At 43.8% G+C, this 22,447-nt stretch overlaps 1 long non-coding RNA gene across 1 annotated transcript in view; it reads left to right on the top strand.

Moving 5' to 3' along the window:
- Positions 1-6,870, top strand: part of LOC123383169 — a 31,581-nt gene extending 24,711 nt beyond the window's left edge. Inside the window, exon 2 of the long non-coding RNA XR_006592622.1 lies at positions 6,115-6,870. This is a non-coding gene — a long non-coding RNA (uncharacterized LOC123383169). The remainder of the gene's footprint in view (positions 1-6,114) is intronic.
- The last annotated feature ends 15,577 nt before the right edge of the window (positions 6,871-22,447 follow it).

Raw genomic sequence — 22,447 nt, 5'->3', positions numbered from 1 at the left:
GACAGTTGTACTTTAGGTCTAAATAATAACGGTTTCTTGTTTTTCAGTTTCAAGCTCTCTATGATTGCAGAGCGAGATTGATTTGTTTCCCTGCAGCGCAACATTGAGGGCTTAGAAGGGTTTTTGGTTGGGGAAACGTACAACTGACACGAAAGAGTTTGTCAACCCTGATAGTGTGTGGGGGCCGTCACGGGCTAGACTCCGGAAGGGAGGAGGGGGGACCACCTGACGCCAGGTGACCCCCAAAGATATTCAGGAATCAGGGCTGGGGCTGGAGCCACTCTGGAAGGCAAGAGCAGTCAGGTGAAGGGGAGGGTCCCTGGACTCCCAGTAACTCTCTTAGATGGGGGCCCAGGGTGTGACAGGGAAGACAGCCCGGGGTGGGCACAGCGCTGCAAACACAGTCTGCTCGTACGGCTTCTTGAACATGCTGCACTTTGCAGTTTGATACCTGACCTTCCCATCCCTCTCATGCCTCTTGTTCTAAGACCTCGTGTATCTTTAGGCACCTGGTTTCTGCTTGCTTGCCTCATTTGGCACTTTCTAAATTGGCGTGACCTCTTACACACAAGTGTAGGGCTAAGGTCAATGCTCCAGGGAAAAATGGCTCAAACCTGAGCCTGGGCTGACCCTTGGCGGGTACACACCAATCTGGAGAAGCAGCCATCAAACGCGTTGACCATTGTCCCTGTCACAGCGGTGGCCCTTGAAATATACTCAGCCCGAGAAGAAGCTGGCGCTGTGGAAGAGGCCAGCTGAGGGACCAGGTCACTTCTGCCACCCCCTAAATTGTCTTGAGGACTACCCTCAACGTCCACATTATTTCACTTGTTGTTTACTCCCTCTTTTTGTTCCTCTCTTTCCCTTTCTTGCGCATACTGTTGAACACAAAGGGAATTAAATGTGGTTGTGACGTGCTTCAACTGCCTTTCACCTTGATCTTTATTCCTGGGCCTGTCTAGGTCTGGGCTTTCTTGACGGTTGCTAAATTCTGGGCTCGATTCCGACCCTGTCTGCTTGCTTCTAACCCAGCCACAACAACTCTGTCAGCACCAACACAGGATACTCTGTTTTGGAAACCGTGCTGGTAGCAGCATCCTCAGGCTTTGTCCTTCTGTAACATGTAGACCCAGGAAGGGGCTCCTATTTCCCATTCCCCAAAGCAAGCGACATTTCGGATCTCATGAATGCTGTGTTCTGCCACCCGTCACCAATGCATTTTGGTTATAAATAGGGTTGCCAGATTTAGCAAATGAAAACACGGAGCATCTAGTTACATGTCAATTTTAGATAAACGACAAATAATTGTTTAGGAGAATGCCCCATGCAACATTCAGAACCTGTTTATAATAAAAAAACTGGGGCGCCTGGGTGGTGCAGTCGGTTAAGCGTCCGACTTCAGCCAGGTCACGATCTCGCGGTCCGTGGGTTCGAGCCCCGCGTCGGGCTCTGGGCTGATGGCTCGGAGCCTGGAGCCTGTTTCCGATTCTGTGTCTCCCTCTCTCTCTGCCCCTCCCCCGTTCATGCTCTGTCTCTCTCTGTCCCAAAAATAAATAAACGTTGAAGAAAAAAAAAATTAAAAAAAAAATAATAAAAAAACTATCTTGTTTATTTGACTTCCAAGGTTAAGTGGGTGTCCTATACCTTGCAACCCTAGCTACAAGTTCTGCAACAACAATTGCAAACTGGAGCGTATTGGCGTGGCTGAGACGTCTAGAGGCTGGACTGGCTTCCACACAACCTAACGCTGGGGCCTGACCGAGGTCACCAAGAGCGAGACTTGTTCTTGCTCCGCCGTCCGGGCCAGTGTCCCCCGGGTTGCCTGTATTCTCGGGTAGTTGTCTGTCCTTGCGGGGGCACGACAGCTGTTGTTTTCCGGCCTCGTGTTCTCAATGTTCTGAGTTGGCAAAAAGAGAAAAGTTGTTTGCCCCAAGGCCCCCCCAAAACTTCTAAGATCCATCCCAATTAGGTCAGATTGGGCCATGTGTCTGCCACGAAGCCCGTCTTTGTGGTCACAGACGTGAGATACCCTGATCAGCTCAGGCTGGGGCCAGTTGCTCCCCAGGGTCAGAGCAGCACATCCACCCAGGCCACCGGGGCAGAGAGAGGGCTGTTGCCGATGGAGAGGGAAAGGCAGCCGAGACACAAACGATGCTTAGCCTCCCGGCCCATCAGATCAGAGCGAGTGCCGGGCAGTGCTCTTGTCTTTTGTAGCAGCCTGCAAAGGCCCGGAGAGAGGGAACGTGGGGGGAGCCTAAGGCAGTGCCAGTAGACAGCTGTCATCAGCTGCTTCCTAGAGTCTTACAGTGTCCCTCTTTTGCCCCTCTTCCCATTTCCAAGCCGCTCCCCAATCTGCCTTGATTGAGGCAACATTGAGACGGTTTAAGAATGTTCTAGGGGCGCCTGGGTGGCGCAGTCGGTTAAGCGTCCGACTTCAGCCAGGTCACGATCTCGCGGTACGTGAGTTCGAGCCCCGCGTCGGGCTCTGGGCTGATGGCTCAGAGCCTGGAGCCTGTTTCCGATTCTGTGTCTCCCTCTCTCTCTGCCCCTCCCCCATTCATGCTCTGTCTCTCTCTGTTCCAAAAATAAATAAACGTTGAAGAAAAAAAAAAAAAAAAGAATGTTCTGGACTGAGCATGTCCCCCTCCCCGCCCCCCACCAAATTCCTATGGTAAGACCCTAACCCCCATGTGGCTGTATGTGGAGATGGGCCTCTAAGGAAGTAATGAAAGTTAAATGAGATCCTAGGGTGGGGCCCTAATCCGGTAGGATTAGCATCCTTTTAAGAAGGGACACCAGGGGCACCTTGGTCGCTCAGTCTGTTAAACGACACACTCTTGATTTTGGCTCAGGGTATGATCTCACAGTTTGTGGGTTCAAGCCCCGAGTTGGGCTCCACATGGATAGTATGGGGCCTGCTTAGGATTCTCTCTCTCCCTCTCTCTCTGCCTGTCCCCCACTTTTTGTCACTCTAAATAAATAAATAAATAAGCTTTTTTTTTTTTTTAAAGAAGAGACACCAGAGAGCTGTCTCCTAACCATACCTACCCCTGCCCCCAGCACATAGCAAGAAAGCAACTGTCTATAAGCCAGGAAGAGAGTTCTCACCAGAAACTGAATTTTCTGAGACCTTGATCATGGACTTCTAGCCTCTCCAACTAGCGGGGGGAGGGGGGGTGGAGTCTGCTGTTTGAAGCCCCCCTGACTGTGGTATTTTGTCATGGCGGCCCAAGCGCACTAACACAAGGACTGTGGCTGAAGGGCAACTTTATTTTCACATAATGCTACTAATGGAAAAGGCTTTTCAGGATGTCAAATGACCCAGAAAGACATGATCTCCCAGATGGCTTTTCTGTGTGTCTGTTTGCAAGGACAAATGGCTTAGAATGCTGTTAATGTTTAACCTGACTTTACATTCTGAGACTGCTTCAGATTTGTTGAGGATTTTTTTAATGATATAGTTTAAAGGACTGTTTCTTTTAAAAATCAAATATGGAAGGCTAGGAATACTACAATAAAGGTTCTATGTGCAGAATGAAATGAAGAAATGAACCACTAGTGATGTATTAATTCGTATTTTTCTTTAAATAAAAAAATGTTTGGAGACAAAAGGCTGAGAAATAAGATGGAAGTTTATCTCTTTTTCGTGTGAAAGGAGTCTAGAGGAGGTAGTCCAGAACTGATGTCTTCATAAAGGCATCCGGGATCTAGCCCTCTCGCTTCTATTCTTGTCCTACTGAACCTCATGGTACAGCATGGCTGCTTGAGTGCCGGTCGTCATATCTGCATTACAGCCAACAGGAAGGAGGAAGGGGCAAAGAGCATTTAAAGACATCTCCTTAAATTTACACATGACACTTTCACTTACATCCCACTGGCCAGAACTTAATCATATGTCCACACCTATCAACAAAGGAGCAGGTAAATGCAGTCTTTATTCCAAGTGGCCTTTTCCCCAGCTGAAAATTGGCAATTCTATTCATGAGAAGGAATGGCTTTTAGGGGCATATAGAAATCTTGGGGGCCGCAAACAATTGGAAAACTTTTCACATTATAATGAGCAGGAAACATTCGAATGCTTTTACAAGAGACGTTTTAAAATAAGACTTTGAACGAATATCCCGAACATGTACAGTTTGTAACATTCCAAGTTTTCTTCCTACCTTTGCTAAATTTACCATTTTATATAGTTATGATTGATGTCCACTTGTTACTTGAGTGGCTGCAATTAAATGTTATTTCATATGAGCGTTGCCCAATATGGTGATAATTCACACATTTGTAGTTTTAATGTCCATCTGATATCCTACCGCGTTAATTTAACATAGATTTAAAATGTGGATTTGAGATAGATGAAATGAAATGTTGGTAGTTATTGAAGTTGCTTGATGACACAGGATCTCTATTATTCTGTTATCTCAACTCCTAGGCGCGCTTGAAATGTCCATCATAAAAGAGTTCACCTATGTACCATAATTTCCCTAGAGAGAACAAGCTAGATTTCCTTTTTGTGGTCAAAATACTTAGAGGAAAGAGGGAAGTTAGTGGAGAACCCTCTTGCAGTTTTTTCCATCTTCCCATGAAGCTTACACAGATTTCATTCAGAAGGTGGGTCTCAATCTAAAAAAGCTAATTATAAGACTCTTTTGTTCAAGACCAACAATGCTATATGGTACTTTAAGAGGATTGGTTTCAGCAGAGGATACAATCTTTCATAAAGTTTTCCTTGTCAGAAAAGAAATGTGTGGAGAGGTGCTATGTATGATTCATCCCCCACCCCCAACATTTATCGAGAACCTATTTTGAGTTCTTCTGGAGATACAGAGATGAGTGAGACTTTCCTGGCCCGCAGGCAACTCATAGTCTGCTGGGAAAAGCAAACACATTTTCAGATGGCTATAAAATAATGTGGTTAGTGTATTGACAAAGCTATGCAGCATATCGTGACTATAGAAAGCATATTCCTAAAAAATGGTTCTTTGAAAACGTTGCCTTCATTGACAGAAACTTAATACAGACTGGTTATTATATAGTTGACTATATGCCAACTTTGACCCCACTAACATAAACTACAAAGATGCTTTTAAAACAAATGGAATTTGCAAATGTTAATATATTCCACATACTTCAAATGGTAATATGACTTTACCACAAATTCCTCAGTGTAATCAGAAGAAATGTGATATTTAATGAGGGAAGAAAGCCTGTAACAAAGTCACTGCAAGCTAAGTTATTATGTAAACCTGATGCTCAAATTCACAGAAAATATTTTTTTTCAAATAAATATGTATTTAAGCTGTTAAGTCTTTTTGGAGATAACAGTGTAATGGCTGGGACAGGAAATATTTGTGAGTGAATGAATGAATGGACGGACGGACGGATGGATGAATGAAAGCTTATAGGATCCCTTGGGGTCTAATTTTGGCTTTGTCACAAAGTAACCGAGTGTTTTAGAGGTAGGTGACCTAACCTCTCTGGGAATTTATTTCTTAACCGGTAAAATCAGGGGGTAAAATTTACTGAGGGTTTCAAACTTTATTTAGCCTCATCCCCCTTTGTTCCAGTGAAGTGTTGGGAGGTGGTGCTAGGTGGAAGGACATCCGTGTGTGTGTGTGTGTGTGTGTGTGTGTGTGTGTGTGTGTGTGTGTCTGTGTGTTGTATGTCAGGGGTGTATCCTTGGTTCCTTCTTATGTTCCCTTCCCCTGGTGGTTCCAGAGTCACTTCCTGCAACAAGTAGAGTTTCTGAGAGCTGCTGGTCTGGGGAAGCCCTGAGGTCATTTCCTGCTCAAACACTGGATGATTCTATCATTGTTGACCATCTGGCCATAGAATACTAGTTGAGGGAACATCAAGTTAAACATAAGCCCATCTGCAGAGAAAGAAGGTGGAAAAGTGGTGCATTTTGAACGGATCAAACCTGGTAGCATGCCTGAGAAGCCAGGAATCAAGGCAGGACACCTTTTTATCCTGATTCACTTTTAGATTAGGGTCTTCAATGAAGAGAATATAAATTAGGCTCGGCTCAGAATAAGGCTTTCCAGAAGAAACCAAGGGGCGATATCACCAGCACAGAGAGTTGGGTTTTCTCAGCCCTCCCTGTTTAATGTCTTTCAGCCAAAACATCACGGGGGAGAACTCCAGGCTCCAGAAAGCCGTGCCTATGAATACGAACACAGCCTGCCCTACTGATAACAGATGTGGTTATAATGGGAGCTGAGTGAACAGAAACACATTTCCCCACCTCCAAACCTCAAGCACATTTTTCATCATCTGCAACAGACTGAAACGCTGGCTCAGAGCAGCTGCTTTTCTTTGCTCATTTGTGGACATTACTTCAAGCCCTTGTTGGGAAAGGAGAATGTGAGGTCTCCACTGGCAAGGATCCGAGAGATGGCGGGACTGAAGAATATATCCCTCTCCCTTACTTATAGGAACTGCTTTGGGGCTGGTGCTACAAAGGCCTTTTGGTCTACCCGAAGCATCCCTGAGATAACACTAAGTCCACATTTCTCAGAGAAAGGTTCCAGAAAGCTGAGTATTGCTGAGCTGAGCCTTAACAGTCTTATGACTGATGCCTTGGCCAAAACCACCTCCATAATACTCAGCCACGAACTTCATCTTGTGTTAGTGCAAAACCACAGACCATCTGGAAACAGCCTTGAGGAACTCATGCAATAAGAGACCGAACCCCAAAACTTTATGCTCCCAGAGACAAGCCACCCACAATTGATCACTTTGTCAACTTTGACAGCTTTTCTGGAAAAGACATTGAGAAATGACTGCATGAGGAGTGCGTACTAAGTCAGCAGAAGAGGCCTGATCTGAGCCTCTGGCTTCCAATCTTGCACTTAATAAACTAGTCCAGCCACCTCTTTGTACAAGTTTACTTCTGTAGAGTGCAGGGAGAAACCCTTGTCGACAGCATGCATTACATAGACAAGTTCCAAACCACAGGACCTTTCGTGTTTCTCAATACAGCCCTCTGACCCGAAAGGCTGTGGCTCTCTGAAGAGTGTCGTAGCTTTCATAAAAGCATCTGTCAGGAAGAAAACTGGTTTTCCAGAGGATCAGTGCTAGCTACAATGTTTGTCCATTATATATTCCCTGGAGTTTTGTGTACTTTGTTGGGTCAGCTCTTGGTCCTTTCTGGCAGTAGCCTGACATCATTGTCAGGGAGCTTGAGTTATACCATTGCTGTGAAGTCACCTGGGAAAACTCTTGTTGAGGCTGGAATTAAGGCTCTTGACTGGATTACTTCAGCTTTCCCCTCCCTGTGTCCAAACTCCCAAGATTGGAGCTTGCCAGTTAGTAATGTGCCACCTCTGTATCCTGTCTACTAAAGATGAGCTCTGGTCATCCAGAGTGACATCCTTTAAATATTGTGTAGTCTGCCTATTTGACTCTAAAATGCCTTTACTATACATAATAGTAATTACGTGCATAGTACTATAGTCTACAGTATTGCTCACGGAAAAAAAATGTGTGTGTGTGTGTGTGTGTGTGTGTGTGTGTGTGTGTGTTGAGTGTGACGTGGCCATAATGCTATATCCAATGTAGGCCTTGCTCTCTAGAGAACTCAGTATCCCAAACCTAGACGATTATTGAATTTCCTAGAAGACATTCTCAGCCTCTATCTTCTGGCTACTCAGAAAACTTTATCAAACACCCACTTCACATCAATTGTGGAGACAACTTAGGAGACATTGGCAGAATTTTCCAGTACTCCCACTAATTAGGGTGGAACCAGCAGAAAATGATAGGAACCCTAGTCGATAACTTAACTTTTTGTTTTTTTCTACGGGCTTGTGCTTAATTGGTTACAAAACATGCTTGTTATCAAAGGGATGACCACGGCTGGCACTTTGGTATATTTCTCTTCTTCCACTGAGCTGGTGCTAAAAGTTGCCCAGGACATGACTCAGGAATGCAGGCCCAGAAGATTTCTTTTCCAGTTGTCTAGACAGGACCTCGAATGTCACTCTTCCTTGGACATCAGAGGGACAGCAATGGGGCTGCTTGATTTTGTCTTCCAGCCTGGTTCTCTTTTACCCAAAAGAAATTATTTGTATAAGGCTGTCCAAAGAACTCTGGTATTGCGCCCAGATTCAGGTTTTACAAAGATCAATGAGATGATTTTGAGACAAAGCACAAACAAATAATAAAAATATGACATGCAGAGTGCTTTGATAGATCTACACGGAGACTGCAGCTAAGAGCATAGCACAGGGAAGACCTGGGAAAATCTTTCACACGGCACTTCTAGATTTCTCCACTTGTTGAGTTCTTAAGAGTGCTGGCTCCTGGAATCAGCCAATGTAGATTTGAATCCAGGCCTGTCATTTACTTGCTATGTGACAGTGGGGGAAAAAATTGCTATAGCTTTCTGAGCCAGGGGGGGGACTGATCCCACCCCCCTCACAAGGTTTGTAAGAAAGTGACTTGTGATATGTCAGTAAGCTGGGAGCCCAGCGTGCAGCACATGACGAGGACTCCAGAGGGCCTGTGGCAGGGCAGTCAGGCTCCCCTTCCTGAAGCTCTGTCCCACCAGCCCAGGCCTGGCTTTTGCCTCTGTTGTCAACTTGGCAAGGGGAGGTAATTCTGCTGTTGAGTGACACAGCAAATACTAGCACGGGCATTAATCCTGCCAATTTAACCCTCTGGTTGGCCGACATCATTCCACCTGGGCTCCACATGAACCATCAGCTCATTTGTTCAGACAGAAGAGTATGGGGAGGAGAATTGATTTTTTTTTGTTTTTTGTGCTTCCTCCGGGCGCTGTGTGAGACACCTGCACACAGCATCTCATGGAATTGACACAGCCATTCTGTGAGGTTTGTAGGTGTAATAAAATCACCCCAACCATACAGAGGAGGACACTGAGCTTGCTGATAAGGAAGGGACTTGCCCCAGCCCACATAGTTAGCAGTATCTGAAACGGGGCTGAACTCTTATCTAACCAACACCAAAGGCTCTCTTCCCAGCACTTGGTGCGACAGTTTGAATGATCCAGAACAGCTCCAAGAAGCAGAGAGTCCTTGAAAAGGCAACTAAAGCACACAACATTGACTTTCTGTACTAAGGAGAGGACATTTTATTCATAGGCAGTCCCCCAGGACCTTGTCAGGGAATTTTTTTTTTCCTACATAAAGCAGGAGAAATCCTAAGTTTCTTCCAAGATGTAAGTAAGTCTCATGGACTCCCAATGATTCTTTCTGATAAGAAGGGTTCAGTTCAGACAGGCCTGTTGGACCACTTAGACCCTATTTCGTCTTGGTCTCCCCCCCCACCCCATGTCATCAAGGGTTCAGATCTTAGAGAAAGGATAGTTTTTGAGCTCTAAGGATACAAGAGAAAGCGTTCATCTTGATTCCCAACTGGGAAGGATTTCTTTGAAAAATGTACAAATGTGATTTAAAAGTAAAAACAGGTTCTTTTCCATTATGGGGATTCGTTTCGGTATGAGATCAATGACACATCATGGATTTTACATTTTTACATCTGTGCTTACTTGAGCTTCTTCCTTTACTTTCACAGAGCTTTGTGTTGCTGTTATTAATTTCTTGCTTATTGACCAACAGTAAGACATGACCACTTAAGGGTTCTGCTAGATCCAGCAAGGGAAATACTTTTCAAAGCATTTGGAAGCAATGGAGTCATTCCCCATAATATCCATTAGGCCATTTCAGAGCAGATGGGTTTGGGTACTTAGAAAATCCAGTCTCCTCAAAATGGTGAAGAGAAAACATACCACAATACAGCTTCAAGAGCCAACAGGGAGTTAGGACAAACGGTCACCACAGCATAGCCTAGAAAACCAAGACTTTGGGGGAGGCAAAAGACCTCAAAAAGCAGTGATTGAGAGTCCGTGTTTTTTTTTAAATGTCCTCGTGAGCGTTGTTTCCAAAGCCAAAGGCTCATAGGTTACGTTTAAGTTTCAATAATTGAAGCAGCTAGCAAAGGAACCTTATTAGACTCAAATTGGCATTCATCAGAACTTTCCATTAGAGACACTTGCTTTTCCATGCAGCACTCAACATGCTCAGACATTAACCAATTGTTATGAGGATCGTGTGTTTGTTGTTATTTTATACTATTAAATTTGGGGCTGCGGGATTTTCACAATAAAATTGTAGAAGTTTATAGTTGCCCAATAAAGATCCAGCCTTGCCAAATTCTGACATGCCTTGTTTCCGCTCCCTTCCCGGAGTGGATCTTTATTGGGATAATTTGCTATAATGACATTTTATGAGAGAACGAGTTTTCGTGAGACATAATTTTGGAAACAGGCAGGGACAGCCAGATGCTGTGCTTTATCATTTGAGTTCCTAAATCCTGTTTTAACTCCGCTTGAGTCTAATAGTTATTAAGTAACCCTGAAATAAGTGCCAGAGTTTTCTGCGGCGTTTCGTAAATCATAGACGCGAATGCCAAATCCCCTAAACAAAAGTTATGATGGAAGAGCAGGCACAGGAAAAACAAAATAGCCCACGGGAAATGAAAGACGACGTGGGCAGAGCAGATTTTGATCAGGAAGGGGGCCCATTTTGCACGATAGTGTATTCTTGGTGTCTAGCAAGGACGAGTGTGAATGGATCCGTCCACACATTCCCATCCTATATTTTTGTGACTAAGGGACACGTTTTTGCAAGGTGGCTGCCTGAAACTGAGATGAAGGAGGGGAAAAGGAAGGTAAAGGCACAGAGTCTAAAGTCCTAGAACGGGAAAACAAGAGGCACACGTCTTCTTGACCCTGGCCCTTTGACTTAACAAGATACACAATGACGAGAATGACTCGAGTCCTTGATGCCCCTGTGACATATTATTCGGTTTATACATAATGTGAAAGAAAGGCCATGATGTCTGAGCCAACATCTGCTTTTTTGTGTGTCCTGAAAGGGCCTGAAAATTCGTACTTTGTAGTTATGTGCGCGTGGATGAGGGGTAGAAAAAAAAATATGCATTAAAAGCACAGGTGGTTAAGAGCACAAAGTTTTGGACCAGATGGCATGGGTTCAAGTTCTGACCATCACCGAGGGCTGACTACCACCCTGGACGAGTTTCTTTAACCTCTTTGTGCCTTAGTTTCCTCATCTGTAAAGACACTACCTGCCTCACAAAGTTCTCGCGAAGATTAAAGAAAGTGATCTGTGTAGAGCACGGTCTCTAGGTGGCATTATGCATGAGTTATGATTTACTGAATACCCAACAGGTGCCAGACATCGGGTTAGATGCTTTTGTGTAAATGTTTTGCTTAATTTTTATAACAAACTTAGAAGGCAAGCAATATTATGTCCATTTTTCAGACACAGACATCGAGGCTCAGAAAAGTCAAGAAAATCACTCGCGTGGGGGCGCCTGGGTGGCTCAGTCGGTTAAGCGTCCGACTTCGGCTCAGGTCACGATCTCACGGTCCGTGGGTTCGAGCCCTGCGTCGGGCTCTGGGCTGATGGCTCGGAGCCTGGAGCCTGCTTCCGATTCTGTGTCTCCCTCTCTCTCTGCCCCTCCCCCGCTCACACTCTGTCTCTCTCACAAAAATAAACTAAACATTAAAAAAAAAGAAAGAAAATCACTCACATGTACATAGGTAAGTGGCCCAACTAAAAGGCATCAAATCCAGATATTTCTTCTCCAGCATCATATCAAACACCATTGGTGCTCCCAGCTTACTTTAGCTGCTATTTCATAAACACCTACTTTATAGTCTAGACTATTACATTAAAAAAAAATTTTAATGTTTATTTTTGAGAGAGAGAGACAGTGTGAGCCACCCAGGCGCCCCCTAGACTATTACCTTTTTTTTTTAATATGAAATTTATTGTCGAATTGGTTTCCATACAACACCCAGTGCTCATCCCAACAGGTGCCCTCCTCAATGCCCGATACCCCCTTTCCCCTCCCTCCCACCCCCCATCAGCCCTCAGTTCATTCTCAGTTTTTAAGAGTCTCTTATGGTTTGCCTCCCTCCCTCTCTAACCTTTTTTTTCTCTTCCCCTCCCTTCTGTTACCTTTTTAATCAATTTTATTGATTACTGAATTATGCGTCTCTCAATCACCATCTGTCTAACTCCCTAAAATTAATAGACATTCTTAGATAAATGTGTTTGACACCTGAAATTGAGTCACTCTGGGAGAAATCCCTGCTTGTTGCAGGTTTGGGTTCAGCTGGAGGGAAAGAGATCAGTTGTTCCTTCCTTCCTTCCCTCCCTCACCAGACAGGAAGGGCCGGCAAACATACAGCTGCCTCTTAACAAAGTGACAAAGCCCAGGGCAGCCTTTTTCCCTGAGCTGGGGAGCATCTGCTAGCTCAATTACCAGGCAGTCATTCTCATATGGGTCATCCTTCGTGGACCCAAAAGCACTCAGAAATTTGGGACCCGGGCTTTCCTCACCAAGAGCACTCAAGCAGGAAGCAGACCTTCCTGACAGGCTGTCCTGCTCAGCTTCCTGGTATAGAAGAAGGAGAGGGAAGACAAGGCGACAGAAAACCACTAAGCGGAAACAAAACAAAGCAACAAGTAACAGGGCTAAAATAGCACGATCGTCTGAAATTTGAGTTTATAAGAAATATGGTAGTCCTAGCGGACCTTTACCCTTTTGATCTGCCAAAAGTTGACAAAGTCCTTTGGGAGCTTCTCTAGATTCCTTCTGGTCATCAAGGGTCGGGGGGGCGGGGCAAGAAGAGAAGAGCATGTGTATTGCTGGAGCCCATAAAAGTAATATCTAGAAAACCCAGCAGACAGGACACCATGATGCCACCATCAGAGAGAGGCTCGCAAGGGCTTGGTGTCTGTAGGGCATTTAGACTGGGTCTTGCCAGAGAAACAGCACAGCTCATTGGTACACCCAGAGATGTGCTTGTGACCTTAACTTCACAGGCCTCTGTATCCTAACCAAAGACATTAACTAGAGCATTACTTTAACACATCCAAACTGGTGTTTAAGATGAAAATAACGGATAATTGGGGTGCCTGGGTGGCTCAGTCAGTTAAGTGTACGACTCCTGATTTCAGCTCAGATCATGATCTCAGTTTGTGAGATCACATCAGTGCAGAGCCCGCTTAGGATTCTCTCTCTCTCCCTCTCCCCCTCTCTCCCTTTCTCCCTCTCTCCCTCTCTTTCTCTCTCTCTCTCTCTCTCTCAGTGAATAAATAAACTTTAAAAAAAAGAAGAAGAATGGATAGACAGAAAGGACTAACTTACATTGTTGGAGAAATGTTTCTAGAAAATTCCTTTTTACATGTACCCTCTTTGAAGCAAATACAGTATGCACATATTTGGATGCATAGAACTTATTGGCTAATTCTTCATGTTACAAAGATTTCTCCTTTTCATGAAAATTGTGTTCCCGCCTTCTCATAACTAGCAAGCCCTTTTAAAAACTATGCACATCTTTCTAGGTGCTCAACTACCAATGCTCCTTGCTTTGCCCCAGTGATTCCCAAATGAGAATTCTACACGGCTACATCAGAATTTTAAAATGGATTCCTGAGCCCTTCCTCAAACCTACTGAATCAGAATCTCTGGAAATGGGCCTGTAGAATCTGTATTTTTAACAAGTGCTCTAGGTGATTCTGATGTGCAGGTAGAGTTGGAAACAACCTCTCACACAATAAATTTCTAAAATGTTCCACAATCTGAGTTTGGGGCTAAAAACGAAAAGGCAAATAGTTGAGCCATAGAATCCCTCTTCATTTTATGTTAATCTTTAAAAAGTTACCTAAGCATCAAATATTTGAAACATATGGAAGAGTATAAAGCATAGTAAGAGACACGTGTGTATCTACCAAACTCCATTTTTCATTCATTTCACTGATTTGCTTCCCTAACAATGGTGTATTAGTAAGTCAACTCTCTGTTCTTGGTTTATTTCCATCACAGCACTTCAGTGGCTTGAGATTACTTTATAGATTTGTTTGCTTTATGTGATTTTATTTTTTAGATGGGTCCATATTTCCCACCAGATTAGGGATCCAAGAGAGAAGGAAACACATCCACCTTATTCATTCACCAGTGTATTCTCAGCACGTAGCACAGTTCCTGGCACATAGTAGGTGTTATCTAATTGATTATCTATTGAATGAATGAACAAGAATATGCCCATCCCAAATGACTTAGGCTAAAATGCCCACTTATAAAACAATGATAATAAAATACAGGAGAGGTAGAGGTTTTTTTAAATGTTCTACCTGGGAAAATTCAACAGACTCCAGAGTTCTAGAGTAGTTACAAACTATTGATAATTTATTGAGTGCCTCTATCATGAAGGGTGCTGAATTTTGTCAAATGTTTTTTCCGCATCAATTGAGATGATCATGTGGGGTTTTTTTTTCTTCATTCTGTTGATGTAAAATATTACACTGATTGATTTCTATATGTTGAACCAGCCTTGCATTCCAACAAACTAGGGATCAAGGAAACTACCTCAACATAATAAAAGTGTTTAGTTCTAGCTAGTCACTGTGGTGTAGACATGTGGTCTAATGTTGAAGAGCTTCCAGTCTGGAGGGAAAAACAGAAATTAAGATTTTCTTTTTGATTATGATACCTTCCAAATTTTCTCACATCGTCAAATAATTCAAAGCATTTAAAAACTTGCATGTGAATCTTGTGCCTGACCACTGGCCTCAGATTTACTATCCCAGTCAGAAGCATAGAACTGGATGGAAGCTATGAAAGAAAGGAGATGGTCTGGTTCCCAGAAGCACTTGACCTTTCACTCTGGGGAGGAGGGGTCAGGCCCCTCTCACATAGCATCTTAAAGGTAGTAGGATCTTTGCCAGGGTTGTCTACATGATGCCTGGGGACCAGATGCTTCTGTGTGGCCAAGTTTGGTGCAGATGGCTCAGATGCTATGAGCACTGGTCTTCAAATGGGCGAAGTCATTTTGGCTAATGAGCATCTCGATGTCAGTGATGAACAGGATGGACTTAAGACCCTTTGTCAGCTTTCCTGGGTGCCAGGAGCCTCAGTGTTCTAATGACATCTTAACAGAGAGGTGAGGGTCCCTCCGTCTGCAATCCCCATCCCTCACCTCCACACCATGACTGAGGTTGGATTTCCCATGTAACCTGCTGTCATATTTTCTATAAATTGCTTTAAAACAATTTAGCAGAGACAGTGTGCGTTAGTTTTATTCTAAACTCTAGGAGCAGTTAGCTGGCATTTGAAAGTATCTGAACCAGAATATAAACTCTAAGATAGTTCGCTGGCATTTGAAAGACTCTAATTAGAAACCCACATTCCCATCGTCTTCGTCTCGGAACACTAGAGGCTTGTAAATTGGCAAAATGGATGTTGGAAGGAATGGTTCATTAGAGAAGTGAATGGTGAACAGGATGTGTCGACCAGCTAGAAATCTGTAGGGGCACACCTGCCCTTGCACAAACAAGGACTGAGGACCAAGTGAGCCCAAGTAGTCTCTACCTATATCCTTCAATATGACACTGACCCTATCATGCTTATTGGAGACCACGCAGAAGGTTAGGTGACTCTGGCCATAAGTACTGTCACATCCACCTTGGTGAAACTTTCAACCAAGATACCTTCATCAAACATCTTAAAAATCAGAAATCTGGGATTTCACCCTGCAAAATAATTTCATGGCTGTTTTTGTATCTGCTTGGTCATAAAGGTATGTGTGGCCGAATCCAGCCTGAAACTCATTTATGTTGTAAGAAGAGGGTGTGGTTACAGCCGTCACCGACGTGAACTGTTGAAGACTGTGATAGCTACCAGTAAGTACCCTTAATTGTGAATGTCCAGATTGGCTTCGATCAGTTCACCATACTGGCCACCCCTGCTGGATGGGTGATGAGTCCGATTTCATTTGATCTTGAAAATTAAAAGAGCATGGTGCTTCCTTCTATAGTGCCGGAGAACAATGCATAACTATTACATGCTTATTCCATCAGTGCTGCCAATGCCAACATTTGGAGGTTCTCTTTTATAATCACTGTTAGTGAAAGTCAGTCTTCCTAATTGTTACACCTGGCATGTTAGAACCACGCTTTGTTGGAATCGTGTGTCTGTAGTCTCAGCAAAAGAAGCTGAGGCTTCCACTCCGAAGGGATGGGAGAGAAGTCTCACAGAGCTTCTACTACATTTCATGTGGTTTCCATATATTGCCTTGAGATGTGATCCATTCATTTGTAGTCAACCAATAGATATGACGCACCTATTGTGGGTTAGCCCTCTATTAGGCCATGTAGATTACCGTGTAGATTACCAATGGGAATCTACCGTGTAGATTACCAATGGGAATTAAATGCAAATCCTGAAACAACTGATTTTATAATTTGACAAGAAAGAAATCAGTAGGTGCAAGCATCGATCAAGAATGCAAGCCAGAATATGACAACTTAAAAATAGAGGGATAAATATCAGTCTGGGAGCTCAGACTGCAGGGATAATCAGGCTTCAGAGGATGAGGTGAGTCTTGAAGAATGAGAAGGTATTCGATAGAGAATGAGGAAGTTGTTCAATGTCTGAGGAAAGTCCCAGCGACGGGCAAGTCCTAAAATGTACAGGGAAGAGTAGGTAAAAGGCCACGGCAGGGAGCAAGATCAAAAAGGAATGTGGAACCAAATCTTAACCATATCTAGTTGTGCGGTTTGTACCTGGCACTGAGCAATCCTGCCACGTGGGCTGCAAGGATGAAATCCCGCCCTCCGCCAGTTCATCAGCTATGTTGCAACCACTCAAAGGAAGGGCTGTGTTTTCTCTCTTTTATTTTTATTATTATTATTATTATTATTTTTACAGAGTATGAAGTGTTTTACCATGCGGGGCCCCTGGGTGGCTCAGTCATTTAAGCATCTGACTCTGGATTTTGGCTCAGGTCATGATCTCACAGTTCATGGCATCGAGCCCCACAACAGGCTCTGAACTGACATTTTGGAGTGTGCCTGGGATTCTCTCTCTCTCTCTCCCTCTCTGTCCCTCCCCCACTTGCACACTCTCTCTCTCAAAAAAAAAAAAATACCATGCGAGTTGTTAGAACAAATTGGTTAATTAGGTATGCAAAAATCCTTTGATATCTCTGAGCTAACTAAAAGCACAGCAAACTGGAGTGCCTGGGTGGCTCAGTCGGTTAAGCGTCCACATCTTGATGTCTGCTCATGTCATGATCTCACGGTTTGTGAGTTCAAGCCCCAAGTCAGGCTCTGTGCTAACAGTGCGGAGCCTGCTTGGGATTCTCTCTTTCCCTCTCTCTCTCTGCCCCTGCCCTGCACATCTGCTCACTCGCTCTCTTCTCTCTCAAAATAATTTTTTTTTTTTAACAAAGCCCAACAAACAGCATTTCCGGAGGCCAATATAGTGATGCGGATCAAAGGTCTTCAAAATGGCAATTAGGGATGTCTTTTCCAATTTGCACAAAGACCCCCTCTGTGTTAGTGGAGCCTGCATTCTTGCTAGTCTTGAATGCCCCCACCCGACAAGGAGTCTGGGCTTTGTTCTGTAGGCAATGGGAAGCCCTTGAGGATTTTTAAGAAAGGTTTGAAGGGTCCTTGAAAAGCAATGTGGATACAGAGAATAGTAGCAAGAAGGATATTAAGCATACTTTTTGTTGGGCTCACTCTCCTTGACGTATATTCTTGCATACTCACAAAGGACTCTGAAAAGTAAACTTTTCTAACATACGAGCGAATGAATCACACAAAAGATGAATTTTTAAAGAGCCCATGCCAGGTACCAGTCTAAAACCTGACTCTAGACACTCAGCCTAGAACCTTATCTCCCTGGTTTTTGTTTCGTTGAACCCCTGTAAGGACCCACTGGAGTCTTTGGATGGAAGTGTAAAATAAAACAACAACAACAAAAAACCCCACACACTTGTATAATCTAAGAGCAAAAAATTCATGTTCCGGGACACCTGGGTGGCTCGGTCAGTTGAGCATCCAACTCTTGATTTCAGCTCAGGTCATGATCTCACAGTTCAATGGCTCGAGCCCCATGCTGGGCTCCACACTGAGTGCAAGCCTGTTTGGGATTCTCTTTCTCCCTCTGTCTCTGCTCTGCCCCTCCTCTGCTCACGCTCACTCATGCATGCTGTCTCTCAAAACCAACAAACTTAAAAACAATTCATGTTTCTCCCTTTTTAAGACATTCTTCATTGTGCCATTTGTAAATAAATTCTCTTTAGACCTTCTAGTAAGATAAAGCTAAGACTATAAGGCATTAGTAGGTAGTTTACCCCAATCGGTTCACGATTATGAGCAAAAATGTCAATCAACTTTCCCCCTGCAAACTCTGATGTATTTCTACGTGTGTCTGTGTTCAATAACACGGCACTGATCCAGCACTTCCTGGATCATTAGTCATTAGCAGATCCACCCTAAAGGCTATAGGCTCCCAGGAAGCAGTAGTGTCTTTCGCCTTCCTGGGTACAGGCCAAATATCCACTCCAGGGAACACAGAAAGGAATGCAAATCCCAACTTGGGACCTTTTCCTGGAGGAGGTTCCGCCCGCCTCCTGGTGTGCTGCTTCCCCACCTGGTTTTCTGGGATTGCAGCACAGATGAAGATCAGGCCTCCAAGTGCAAGGACAGTTGGCAGAGCGTGGGGGCGGGGTGGGGGAGGCCCCAAAAGGAAATATTGGAATCGTCCCGTAGGGTTTCTTTAACCCACCAACATCTCCTTGACAGAAAAGAAAACTGAGATCCAGAGAGGTTAGGAGACTCTTCGAGTTACTAGGTTCCTGGTTTCCAGTCCATTGTTTTTCCTGCCATGCTATTCAGCCTCACTAACAGGTATTGTTCTATCTTGCTTGTGCAAAAGGATAGTCATGTGTTTTTTTTCGATTATCATCCTCTTATATGTAGGTGCTTTTTTGCTAGCATTTTTAATAATTGAAATATGTGTCGCGTAATATACAATACGCCATTTTGAGATGTATACTTCGGTGGTGTTTACTATATCCACTATGTTGTGCAGCTATCACCACTTTCTAATTTCACAACATTTTCATCACCCCCAAGAGAACCCTGTACCACTTAGCCATTGCTCCCCATTCTCCCCTTTCGCCAGGCCCTGGCAACCCCTAATCCACTTTTTGTCTCGATGGATTTGCCTATTCTGGACGTTTCGTATCAGCGGAATCATATGATACACAGCCTTTTGGGTCTGGCTCCTTTCATTTGGCACGATGTTTCCGAGGCTCGTCTACACTGTAGCATGCATCAGTCCTCCATTCCTTTTTATGGCCGCATGTGTGGACTGTACAAAGCGGGTTCTAGACTGACAGATAAATAAGAGTTTTTCCCTTTGAAGACTTTCTTGGAGTTAACACTGGCGTCTCTGACCTGGGGGGTGTGCAGGCCTTTTCTAGAAGGCAAATTTCCTTCTAGAAGGCACAACTCACCATGTGGACCCAATATATACTCCCTCTGTCTACACACTTACTTTCCTCTATTCACCTTCAGAGGCTCCATAACAGGGGACGTGCTCTCACACTCAGCCAGCATCTTAGCACCACCTTGTCCAATCTTTAGCGATAATGTAACACAGGGGGGCAGTCAGGCAAGTGACTGTCTCGTAATTAAGTCCTTTGCTTAAATATAAGATATCACAGAGGAGAGATTGTGCTAGACGTTTAGCTAATTGCAACCGAATATAGCCCGGGATTATTAAGCCCACTCTTCTTCGGGGGCAGTTCACTTGTTCACTTAGCAGCATACCCTGCTGCATACCCAGCTCAGAATCAAAGCTGAACCAGACCCGTTTAAGCTACAGCTAAATATAATTCACTGTGCCGTTTCAGAGCTTGGCAGGGGAGTTGTGAGGGGGGAGTGGTGAGGTGGAAAGGACGGGCTGCCACTGCTCTTTTTTAGCAGGAAGTTGTTGTATTATAAAGTATCTCCCAAGCGCGAAGGTTCTATAACTAGGAGAGCAGTGGTCTCTTTTGATCCATCAAAGATGTAGTTATTATCCATCACGGTCTAAAAGGGGGAGATGAGTTTATTTTTTAAAGCTCAAATCTCTTTTAACAGGTTATATTGGACCTTCCAAATGTTTGCACTTTGTGATTTTCTTTTTCTATGTTTGTTAGTTTCCAAAAATTCCTTTGCCAGCTGATTTCCAAAGTTCTTCCTTGGAAGAGATTAAATGCTCAGAAACGAGGAGGTTTTTCCTCATCCAAGTTCATGGATAATTTGACATGTTTTCTCAAAGAGTTTCGATAGAATTTAATTGTGTTTGAACGTTTGAGATAGGGAAGGAGATGAGCTAAAGGTGGTCACTACTTGATAGTGGGACACAGTGGTGGGGAAAGTTCAGCATCATCTTTCTCTAAAACGTCAAGTTCTACAGGTGATTCTTACGTAAACAAGGACTAGGAGAAGCCTGTCATGTAGCATTATTTGGCTTCAAGAATTCATTTTCAGATCAACAAGACAGGAGCACTACAAGCCACCCACTCTTGGCCAACACTTCAGTGTACCTTTCCTGTTGTCTCTTACCTATTTCCAGTCATTAACCAGTCAATTTCTCAGCTTCCTTCATGTGCACACGAGTGGGGGAAGGGCAGAGAGAGAGAGAAAGGGAGAGAGAGAATCCTGAGCCGGCTCTGTGCTGCCAGCTCAGAGCCCTTCAAGGGGCTCATTTCAGGGTCTCCTCCCTCCTGGGAGCTCTACACGAGGACTTGACATGGGAGTGCTGGACGCAAGGGCTGGACATGGGGGCTCAAACTCATGACCTGAGCCGAAACCAAGAGTCAGACGCTTATTGGACGGAGCCACCTAGATGCCCCAGGAAGCTTTCACTTTTCTGATGAGAGGAGTAAATGTTGCCACTGTGACCCTCTTCTCCCTTCCTTCCTTTGAAAGTGGTGTGATACCTGGAGCCACAGCAGCCTTTTTTGGGCAGTCATCTTGCTTTGATGAGGAAAGGTCAAGAGAATTGCTCAGATGTTAGCGCTGACGTCACATCATTGAACTGATGAATCAATACTGCCTACTTCGAGCCTTCAAATTGTTTCAGAACTATAAGCCCCTATTTGTTGAAGTCACTTTTAGGATGACTTTCACTGCTTGAATGCACTGCTAATGTAAACAATTTATGGAAAGACTTTTATTACATACCCATCTTCTGCTTTACTAATGTTTAAGGGTAAACGTTACATCCACCTTAATATTCACCATTTCCCTTTTTCTCTGCCCTGTGTATTTGAGTATTGTCTAAAGTATGTTTTTATTATTTTATTCCATTTTATTTATTTTCACAGAAACTTAACAGAGGTGTACGTTTTAAATTTGGGGTAGGAGGAAGGGAAGGTTTACAAAATCCATTTTGAAAGAGATATATTCATGAGTAGTTTCATCTTCACAATAGGATGTGTGTTGCACCATTGAGATACAAATCAAGTTTTCTGGGGCACTTGCAACCCATGCATGACAGGGCTAGTTGGTGTGGGAGAAGGAGAAAGAGAAACTGACTATGGCTGTAAGTACAAAGCTGTCTGACCAGAGGTTTGTTTGTGCATGAAGACTATTCTTTTAGAAACCCATAACCTTTTGCAACTTCAAATGCCAAAAGCAGAGTGTGAAATAACCAAGGTAGAAAACAAATGGGGGTTGATCTTCGTTACACTAATAGGCTTTAAAATTTTAAAGACATTTCTATTTTTTAGAAGAAAAAATCTCTACTTTCAATCATTTTCAGATTAATCCCTGGAACATGTGCTTGTGGTCTGTTTAGGAAAGTACAGGTAACTGACATAGTGTTTTGTCCGTTAAGGATACTGTCCATTGAATCGTGTGGTTTCCTGTGTATTAGGACCCTTGGGAAAAATTTTCTGTCTGATCATAGAACCAAGACTATTTAGAGCTAAGCAATGGGTTCGCTTTTATCCCATAAAAATTATAGCTGATTTAATTGTCAATAAGCTGCTGATTTTTGTTTTATCGGGTGCTTAAAAAAAAGTGGGGTATCCAAAACGGTACGCAAGTCTTACAACATTAGTTCCTATTAGAAAAGAATGAGTTCATTAGGTCAGATTTTCATATGATGGCCAAGAATGACTCCGGCCAATAACGTCCCCCATGCCCCCACTTTGTGTCTCTCAGCACTGACTCAGGACATGCAGTGTTAACTAACATTGTGTGAATTTTCAACATTCATTTTATTGCTTGTTATCACCAACTTAAAGAATTCTCATTATGATCACGATAAACAGAGATTAGTGGACATTTTTACTAAGATAATCATTCCCAAAACGTATCCCAATTGAAGTCTAGTTTCCACTCAGGTTGAGTTCAAAATGCATGTTCCCGATGAGCATAGAGTTCTCCTCTACCCGAGACTCCTTCCAACTTCTACCTCTACCATCTTGCCCGTGTGGCTTCCAAGATGGCCCTGCTGCTCTGCCATGAAGCCTGCAGCAGTGGAAAGATCATGAGGAAGGAGGTTTATGGGCCAGGCCACCCACACATCAGTGGCCAACAGTCAGCCA

This window comes from Felis catus, chromosome F2, assembly GCF_018350175.1.
Source record: "Felis catus isolate Fca126 chromosome F2, F.catus_Fca126_mat1.0, whole genome shotgun sequence".
In the NCBI taxonomy this organism is placed as follows: domain Eukaryota; kingdom Metazoa; phylum Chordata; class Mammalia; order Carnivora; family Felidae; genus Felis; species Felis catus.
This window is presented reverse-complemented; position numbering and strand designations above follow the sequence as displayed.